This window comes from Triticum aestivum, chromosome 2B, assembly GCF_018294505.1.
Source record: "Triticum aestivum cultivar Chinese Spring chromosome 2B, IWGSC CS RefSeq v2.1, whole genome shotgun sequence".
Taxonomy (NCBI): domain Eukaryota; kingdom Viridiplantae; phylum Streptophyta; class Magnoliopsida; order Poales; family Poaceae; genus Triticum; species Triticum aestivum.
The window spans coordinates 662670474-662681520 of NC_057798.1; positions in this window are offsets into that span (position 1 = coordinate 662670474).

Here is an 11047-nt window from a genome sequence, read left to right on the forward strand (position 1 = left end):
TAGAACTCGATGAAGTACTACCTCTTGAACGGGATAGTAGTGCAGCTCAGGAAAATGTTCCTGTGATGCCTACACCAACTGAAGAAGAAAATAATGATGATGATCAAGGTACTTCGGATCAAGTTGCTACTGAACTTCGTAGGTCCACAAGGACACGTTCCACACCAGAGTGGTACGGCAACCCTGTCCTGGAAATCATGTTGTTAGACAACGGTGAACCTTCGAACTATGAAGAAGCGATGGCGGGCCCAAATCCCAACAACTGGCTTGAAGCCATGAAATCCGAGATAGAATCCATGTATGAAAATAAAGTATGGACTTTGACAGACTTGCCCGATGATCGGCGAGTGATAGAAAACAAATGGATCTTTAAGAAGAAGACGGACGCGGATGGTAATATTACCGTCTATAAAGCTCGACTTGTCGCTAAGGGTTATCGACAAGTTCAAGGGATTGACTACGATGAGACATTCTCTCCCGTAGTGAAGCTGAAGTCCGTCCGAATCATTTTAGCAATTGCCACATACTATGATTATGAGATATGGCAGATGGACGTCAAAACGGTATTCCTTAACGGACATCTTAAGGAAGAACTGTATATGATGCAGCCGGAAGGTTTTGTCGATCCTGAGAATGCTAACAAAGTATGCAAGCTCCAGCAATCCATTTATGGGCTGGTGCAAGCATCTCGGAGTTGGAACATTCGCTTTGATGAGATGATCAAAGCGTTTGGGTTTATGCAGACTTATGGAGAAGCCTGCGTTTACAAGAAAGTGAGTGGGAGCTCTGTAGCATTTCTCATATTATATGTAGATGACATACTCTTGATGGGAAATGATATAGAACTTTTGGACAGCATTAAGGCCTACTTGAATAAGTGTTTTTCAATGAAAGACCTTGGAGAAGCTACTTATATATTAGGCATTAAGATCTATAGAGATAGATCGAGACGCCTCATAGGTCTTTCACAAAGCACATACCTTGATAAGATTTTGAAGAAGTTCAAAATGGATCAGTCCAAGAAGGGATTCTTGCCTGTATTGCAAGGTGTGAGATTGAGCTCGGGTCAATGCCCGACCACGGCAAAAGATAAAGAAGAGATGAGTGTCATCCCCTATGCTTCAGCCATAGGATCTATTATGTATGCCATGCTGTGTACCAGACCTGATGTAAACCTTGCCGTAAGTTTGGTAGGAAGGTACCAAAGTAATCCCGGCAAGGAACACTAGACAGCGGTCAAGAATATCCTGAAGTACCTGAAAAGGACAAAGGACATGTTTCTCGTTTATGGAGGTGACGAAGAGCTCGTCGTAAAGGGTTACGTCGACGCTAGCTTCGACACAGATCTGTATGACTCTAAGTCACAAACCGGATATGTGTATATGTTGAATGGTGGAGCAGTAAGCTGGTGCAGCTGCAAGCAGAGCGTCGTGGCGGGATCTACATGTGAAGCGGAGTACATGGCAGCCTCGGAGGCAGCGCATGAAGCTATTTGGGTGAAGGAGTTCATCACCGACCTAGGAGTCATACCCAATGCGTCGGGGCCGATCAAACTCTTCTGTGACAACACTGGATCTATTGCCCTTGCCAAGGAGCCCAGGTTTCACAAGAAGACCAGGCACATCAAGCGTCGTTTCAACTCCATCCGTGAAAATGTTCAAGATGGAGACATAGATATTTGCAAAGTACATACGGATCTGAATGTCGCAGATCCGTTGACTAAACCTCTCTCGCGAGCAAAACATGTCAACACCAGAACGCTATGGGTGTTCGATTCATCACAATGTAACTAGATTATTGACTCTAGTGCAAGTGGGAGACTATTGGAAATATGCACTAGAGGCAATAATAAAAGGGTTATTATTATATTTCCTTGTTCATGAAATTGACTTTTATTCATGCTATAACTGTATTATCCGGAAATCGTAATACACGTGTGAATACATAGACCATAACATGTCCCTAGTGAGCCTCTAGTTGACTAGCTCGTTGGTCAACAGATAGTCATGGTTTCCTGACTATGGACATCAGATGTCATTGACAACGGGATCACATCATTAGGAGAATGATGTGATGGACAAGACCCAATCCTAAGCATAGCACAAGATCGTCTAGTTCGTTTTGCTAGAGCTTTTTCAATGTCAAGTATCTCTTCCTTAGACCATGAGATCATGTAACTCCCGGATACCGTAAGAGTGCTTTTGGTGTACCAAACGTCACAACGTAACTGGGTGACTATAAAGGTGCACTACAGGTATCTCCGAAAGTGTCTATTGGGTTGACACGGATCGAGACTGGGATTTGTCACTCCGTATGACAGAGAGGTATCTCTGGGCCCACTCGGTAATGCATCATCATAATGAGCTCAAAGTGACTAAGTGGTAAGTCACAGGATCATGCATTACGGTACGAGTAAAGTGACTTGCCGGTAACGAGACTAAACAAGGTATTGGGATACCGACGATCGAGTCTCAGGCAAGTAACGTATCGATTGACAAAGGGAATTGTATACAGGGTTGATTGAATCCTCAACATCGTGGTCCATCCGATGACATCATCGAGGAGAATGTGGGAGCCAACATGGGTATCTAGATCCCGCTGTTGGTTATTGCCCGAGAACCGTCTCGGTCATGTCTACGTGTCTCCCGAACCTGTAGGGTCTACACACTTAAGGTTCGGTGACGCTAGGGTTGTATGAATATGAGTATGCAGCAAACCGAATGTTGTTGGGAGTCCCGGATGAGATCCCGGACGTCACGAGGAGTTCCGGAATGGTCCGGAGGTAAATATTTATATATAGGAAGTCTTATTTTGGTCGCTGGAAAAGTTTCGCACTTTATCGGTATTGTACCGGGAGTGCCGAAAGGGGTCCGGGGGTCCACCGGGGGGGGGGGGGTCCACCTGCCCCAGGGGGCCACATGGGCTGTAAGGGGTGCGCCTTGGCCTATATGGGCCATGGTCACCAGCCCCAAGAGGCCCATGCTACAAGGAGACTTGGAGAGGGGAGAGTCCAAAGAGGGGAAGGCACCTCCGAGGTGCCTTGGGGAGGATGGACTCCTCCCCCCCTCTTGGCCGCACCCCTTCCTTGGAGGAAGGGGCAAGGCTGTGCCCTCCCCCCTCTCTTGCGCCTATATAAAGGGAGGGGAGGGAGGGGTGGCCGCACCCATAAGCCCTGGCGCCTTCCTCCTCCCTGCAACACCTCCTCCTCCTCCTCCTGTAGTTGCTTAGCGAAGCCCTACCGGAGTTCTGTTGCATCCACCACCACGCCGTCGTGCTACTGGATCTTCATCAACCTCTCCTTCCCCCTTGCTGTATCAAGAAGGAGGAGATGTCATCCGCTCCGTACGTGTGTTGAACGCGGAGGTGCTGTCCGTTCGGCACTAGGTCATCGGTGATCTGAATCACGGCGAGTACGACTCCATCAACCCAGTTCCATTGAACGCTTCCGCTCGCGATCTACAAGTGGTATGTAGATGCAATCTCTCTCCCATGACTTGTTGCTTAGATGAACTCATAGATGGATCTTGGTGAAACCATAGGAAATTTTTTAATTTTCTGCAACGTTCCCCAAGAGTGAATGTGTACACTCGTCACCGGGTTCCACTTCAAAAAGTCTCAGCAGACTGCCCAGAGGTTGAGCACACCGGTGTTGTACGCACATTCAAATACAATCATGGTGACTGTCTTCTACGGAAGATAGCAATTTGTTGAGTTCCCAACCACTCTTGGAATTACAAGAACTATGAAGTTGTTGCTGTCTTCGACAAGCTTGTTGCCATCCTTTGTGGTTCGACTCGAAGGATATTGCTCAAAAATCAGTTTCTATACACGGATGTGTACTGCGATGCAATTCAATACGAGGGTCTTGTGTTTGCTTCCACCACTCATGGCACTATTTTTGCATGGGATCCTCATAGTTTCAGTATGTTTGTCTTCCACCGTAATTATAATTGTTTCATCCACATGCATGCGGGTTAGCAAGTTTCCCTTTACGAATTAACCTTCTTCTTGTATTTCCAAGGTCCTGTGAACATTCCACCACCTATACTTGAAAAAATTTATAACCAAGGGGGAGATGACGATGGTGATGATCACAAGCATGAGGATGAGCAGCGCCCATATACTTAGTGGCACCTGGCAACTAATTTCGATGGATCACCTCTTCTTGTGTGTATACAGCCCACTGATGATGTTACTACTAATTTCGATGAAGCAGGTGTAGTCTCTCATGGTCGCACTCTCCGGACCTATTCCAACACCCGTTGCATGGTATTCGGGATGGATACTAGTGTGCTAGCGCCAACACCTTCTCCCTAGTACAGAATTGATAGTCTTGGAGAAAACTCGCTCTTCCTTGGACAAAACCATCCGATGATGGTGAAAGGCGATCCAACTACTGTTGACACAACGTTACTAGTACCATTTATGAGAAGCAACTGTATCCATACCTTAGACATTTGGGTGGTTCCCTACCCTGGTACTAATATAGTAGGCCGCTTTAGCCTGGATGATCAGTCATGTGTTGGTCTCGAGATTGACAATGGATGGCCCATCCTAGAGAATCACTTGTGGTTCAAAGCAAGCGTTTCCAACGCCGAGGATTGGTTGAGTTGAAGTTTATTTCATTGCTTGTTATTTGTTGTGTGATGAAAACTTTAGTATTTATAATGTATCCTCGTTGTCGATGTGGGTTGATGACCTGTTGTATGTAATAAAATGATATGCCTGTGATAAACTTACTAAATTTATGAATGGCTTTCGAGTTGCTTCTCTGAGTGAGTGGTGCGACGAGGCAAAAAAATATTTTCCGAATACATAATTGTACGTGCATTGCAACATGTTATCAGATGAGGCCAATCAACAATAATAGTACACTATTTGTACTAGCTTCACGTGCTTCGCATGTCGGGCGAGTGTTTTTATTGTAGCCATATGTTAATGTGTTCGTTGTACGTAACCAGCACCTCGAATCCTCGATACTACTAGTAGGAGTACTATATAAGTAGTAGGAGTAGTAGGGTGGCATGGGCCAGAACAAGCATTCACGTCCAGGAGTACGGCACACACCACCACCACGACATCCATCTGACACCATATTTCTTGGAGTCCGTGCTAGAGCAATCTCTTCAACCTCGTCGTTTCTCTAACTTCAGCCATCGCGCGGCGGGCGAGGTGGGGGTTTGCCGTTAGTCGGTTTCCTCAACTGTGGTCCCACTTGTAAGGCCAACTCCAACTTCGGACCTCCGTTTTGCACGAACTCCAACGATAATTTTGACTAGAAAAGAAAGACCAAAGAAAACAAGAACCACAAGAATACATTTTAGAAGATATCCAACTTCCATAACTGCTCCTGTAAGTTGGATTAGTGCCTTCTCGATGCATTCATTGTTGACCTGCGGAGGATCGATCTTGCGTGCTTCTTTCTTCTTCGAGTGTAAAGAAGTAGATGTTGCTTCCTCGCATCTAGTCTTATGTCTAGCCTCTATTCTATTAGGAGTATCAACAAGTGCACTAGTCTCATCTATAGCCTCTATGCTAGCTAAAAGTGCTAGAACATCTACTAAATTGCGCTCTATCAATATATCGATGTACTCTTCTTCCCAATACCAAAACTTGCATCCATTCTATTACCTCCATTACACAATACATGCCTTCTATTTGTCAAAATATAGATGTACCTAGACATGTTTTAGTATATAGGTACATCCATTTTTGGACAAATGGAAGTCAAGTATTTTGGAAAGGAGGGAGTACACAATAAATTTTTTAAGTTAGCACAACTAGTCTAATCCGAGAGCACAACCGAAGATTTGGTTGGGTTCTTCCTCCTTTTGACGACACGTGGGACATCCAGCATCCAGGTCGTGTCATGCAAGAAAATAGAGTGGTAGTTGAAGCCACGTGATGTGCATCCTGGGTTAAACTGTAAATAGAATCTTACTACTCTTGAGTAACTCCGAAAGCGGCCACCAAAGATCTTTATTGGATTTGTTTTTCATCACCAGCACGTCGAGGTGAAAGATGTGCAGGTTCAGTGGGTCCTCTTGCGTTTTCACTGACATGTGGGACCGCATGTGAGCAAACAGACGATGGGCTCCGTGCATCCGCTGGCTGGCTGAGAAGAGAGATAGAGGAGGGTTAAGCACGGACTCCAGGAAATTTGTTCTACGTAACCAGCACCTCGATATTCGCGTGTGGTTGTTTCTAGAATAAACAAAGGAGGTACCCCTACTTATGTTACTCCCACTACGCCTAGCCTAAGGTTAGTAGGTGACCTTGCGCTTGGCTCTTCGCCTCTTTCGGAAGTCGATGGTTCTATAGTAGTACTTCTGGCAATCTGACACCAAATGAACTGCTGCACATCCACCGCTTGTAAGAAAAAGTTTCTCCTCGTGCTGCGAGCCACCGCGCACGCATCGGTGAGGGAGAAGGCGTAATCAAGCTTCTCGTCGTTCTGCGAGTTGACGGGACACATCAAAGTTATTTAGTACATACTCTCTCCAAAAACGGGCTGACCATGTCATTGCTACCATCCCGTGCTCCGTCGTTGAGTACATGCACTATTCACGTGCCATCGAGGAGAAAAAATATTGCGTAGGTGCCATCAAAGTGCATGACTCACTTACGCACTGCTTATCTGATTATCTCCATTTTCTTGCATGACACGTGCACCTTGATGCTAGATGTCTCGCGTGTTGGGAAAAGGATGAACAAAGCTCACGTAAAAGAAAAGAGTTGAAGAGCATAGATTCCCGGCGACCGAGAAGGAGCAAGGAACCTTGCGGTGGAGCGTCTGCATGGAACCTTGCACGTTTTCCCCTGTTTTTTGCCGCCTACCCACCTATAAACAAATAAAAGAACATATGAATCATCGCTAACCACTAGAAACGGTACATCAGGATGCTCAGTTGAAGATGTTTTATACTCCCTCTGTTCCCAAATATAAGTAACTTTAGAGATTTCAATAAGGGACTACATATGAAACAAAATGAGTGATTCTACACTCTAAAATATGTCTACATACATCCGTATGTTGTAGTCTATTTGAAATGGAAAGAAAGACTTATATTTTGGAACGGAGGGAGTAGTTTATATTGATAACCATACAACAAGCCACGCATGTATAGGACGCATGCAGCCATGCATGTACACAAGCCAACGCACTAACTCCATCCGATCCAACTCATGCACATACGCGCACAGCATGGAGCACACAACGCACGTACACAACACGTGCATGCACACACGCTCGGCCGCCGAATGCACGTGAATAACACATGCATGCGCACACACTCGGCAGCATGGAGGCGTGCGCCATCTGCGGCGACGTCTGGTTTGTTGTGCTACGGCAAAGCTCGCACGCAACGGCGCCTACGCATCTCTTGCAACACCTCTTTGCCGTCGTTTCCCAGCGACTAGTCGGAGACGAAGATGGCCGCAACCTCGGCCTTAGAGCTAGCACTGATGGAAAAACACGCATGTTGTATGCACACGAGCACGTATGGAGTGCCCACGACGTGTGCGTCCCCAGTCACCTCTACTCCTTCTGCGCACGTTGTCTATCAAGGCGGCTGCATGCTAACGATGATGTGGGTGAGATCTTCTAGGACTCAAATTATGATGAGGAAAATTATGAGACACAAGGTGACATACACCGTCAAGGTCCACGGTCAAGGGGGTGCTAGTAAGTGCTTAGATGTGCTTAGATGAGGTGCTAAGTGCATTAAATGGCTTAGTAACTCAAGTCTTCAATGCATAGGTGTTTAGTTTATTGGTGCCACATCATATTTTATGCCTACGTGGCAGGCTTAGCAACTATACATGGTGGAGCACTAGGACAGGCCAAGGCTAGTCATAGTGGGGAGTAACTTATACTGTAATATATTACTATGTTACTCTAAACATCTCTATAAACCGGAAAGGAGGGAGTAGTAACATATACTAGTGTCATATGCAGAGTATGGGAGCACATGATATTTCCCCGTCCGCACCGATCCCAAGTTGGCTTCTCACCTTCTTGACCCAACAACCCCCCTTCCCGCGCGCGCTTCCTGCCTGGCGCCAGCTGAGCCCGCCGCTCCACATTGATGGCAAGTCAGGGTGACGCGACCTCTCACTGCTTCCGCTGTTGAAGCGGCACGCTAACCGAGGGCACCGCCCGCTGCACGACCGGCATTTTAGACTACATAGTGGAGAGTAACTTTAGAGCAATTACTACAATTAGATGACATAAGCAGGCTATAAGGATTTAAATATAGTATTTGTGCTTAGTTGAAGGAGAGAGAAGAGGAGAGAGAAGAGAAGCGGATTGTAAACGTGTAGTCGGTTGTACTCCAACATACTTTGTGAGACAAAAGGTGGGGCCATTATTAATGATATAGTATTTATACTAAAGGGACTAACGGACGCCTTAATTACTCCGTTTTTGAGACAAACCTTGGTGGGGCTATTATTGACTTGGATGTGGGGTTTTGGGGCCAAAGGCCTACTATTATATTCGCACGACCGACCTGACATGCTCTACCCTAGCTGCCGCTGTATCATATGGTTTCGCACCGTTCCAGATCTTAGCGCTGCCACGCAATTCTTCTCCAGCCCTCCTTCCAGCGTGCACTGCGAGAAGGGACATCAGTCCTCCGAACCCCGCCTTTCGTGATCCTGTACGGGAGAGGGGCGATCAGGTTTTTGGGGAGTACACTCCTGTGACTGCTGCCAGCGACGACTTCCTCAATGATAGCCTTCTTCCCCGACCTCGGTAACCTCTTCATCAACGACATGAGTGACAACATCAACCACATCGGTTCTGCTCCCGCTGTACAGTATGTGATTCTGTCCTCCTAGTTTAGTCCGCATCATTATTTTGATGTTTGCAATTGTCGTCATGATCTATTTACTGCTGATTCGTATTAAATCTCATAGTAAATTGCTCATATATTCACCAATCCAATCCAAAAACCTGATTATAGGCAATTTACTCCAAGTGGTTTTGCTGCGCTTTTGAAGCCGCCTACTTTTAAGGGGGTGCAATATAAAAGGTGGCGCACAAGAGCAGTATATTGGTTTCAGATCATGTATTGCTATGACGCCACTAAGGGTAAGCCTGAGGGCGATCTTAATCCTACACAGCAGGAAGCTTTTCAGAAGATGGATACCCTCTTCAAAGCCGCCCTGCTGAGTGTTCTTGACGATTCCATTGTGGATTCATATAAGTCGTTTGACAGCGGCAAAGACATGTGGACTGCGCTCGAGGCCACGTTTGGGCCCTCGGGCGCTGGCAACGAGTTGTACATCATGGAGCAATTCTGTGGCTACAAGATGACTGATGAGCGCTCTATTGTTCAGCAGACTCATGAGATACAGTCACTCTCTAAGGAACTTGAGTACTTTAAGTGTGTGTTGTCGGACAAATTTGTTGTTTGGACCATCATTGGCAAGCTTCCACCTTCGTGGAACGATTTTGCTACTTCTCTAAAAAACAAGAGACATGAGTTTTCTATTTTGGATCTCATTAGCACTCTTGATTTTGAGGAGAAGGCGAGAGCAAAAGACACACGTGCTTGGGTCGCTTAGGAAGCTTCTAGTGCCCACATGGTACACGAGAAGAACTTCCAGCCCAACCAGCCCCAAAACGACAAGAACAAATCTCAGGGGAAAGGCAAGTTTGATGCAAAGAACAAGCCGTCACATTCTACCAACTTCAAGAAGAATTATCATAACGGGAAGGGATACAAACCTCAATTTTGGTAGCACCGCACAAAATTTATATGGTTGTATCTACCTGCTGTCAGCTAACCTCATGGTGCTCCAGGTATTCCTACATTCGTAACTAGGTACAATGACCACCGGAAGATGAAATTAGCTTATTCATACGTTGACTTGTTGAATGTAGTGCGGAACAATCCTGTCATGTGTGGAGGAGCAAAACTAGGGCTTGTGGCGCTCCCGCAACACGAACTCGTGCCAAACTCGAGATTTGTTTCTTTACTATACATGCACGCAACGATTTAATGGACATTCTAATCTCAACATGTGATGGGGATCTCTAAATTTGAATTTGAAACTTATAAAATGAAAAGATTCAAAACAAATAAACTAGGAGAGAGGGAGTATATAGTAGGATGTGTCCCATACAAAATAAGTCCCCTGGTTTGTCACCGCGAAGATGCGGTTAGAAAGGAGCACATCGTCTTCCTACTCGTACGGCAACAAATCAGCCGCAGACAGCATGGTCCGCCTTTGACCGCCATGTGCAAGATCGTGCTATCTTATTCAATCTCACCATGGTTCCATCGTACCAATTCATGCGGTGGCCCGTTGCATGGCTGATCCCAATGTTGGACAAAGGTTCTACGGGAACGGTGTCACCGTTGTAAATGTTGTGCAAATTGATGTTGGTACCCTCCCGTACATATGCAAGCCAATCTCCACTCGCACCGAGCCTAACCTGTGAAACAGTGGGCAGGGGGAGAATTAGGAAATGGACACGGAAGTAGTCTTTAGAATGCATTTATTATGTGATCAAACTCATCCACTACAAAAAAAGACACATCCGTGACATTTTGGGCCAAACGAAATTTTTTTGTCATACATATGACACTTTTATGACGATAATTGTGACAAAACCCGGTATCATCATAGATGTGGTGGGATCCTACTTCTATGACAAAAAATCATGACAGAAAATGGGATTTTCATCCTGGGCGGACCGAAGACGCAGCTGCATGACATTCTTTGGGCCGTCCATGACGAAAAAAACCATGGTAGAAGCGAGGGGGAGGAAAATTTCGGGGAGTTGCCTGTTACGGTGGGAGGTTGGGGGCAGAGCGATGCGCGTTTCTCTCGTACGTACGTGCGTGTGTGCGAGGTGTTGGCTCTAACTGAAGCCGAGCGAGGCGTTGGGATCTAACTGAACCCGAGCGATTGCACTGTAGGCTACGCGTTACTGAACCCGAGCGATCGATCGATGGCTGTTAACTAAACCCGATGGAGCGATTCCTTCGCTACTACTGCTACCTAAAGCCGATCGATGCTGCCTCTGGGATGAACA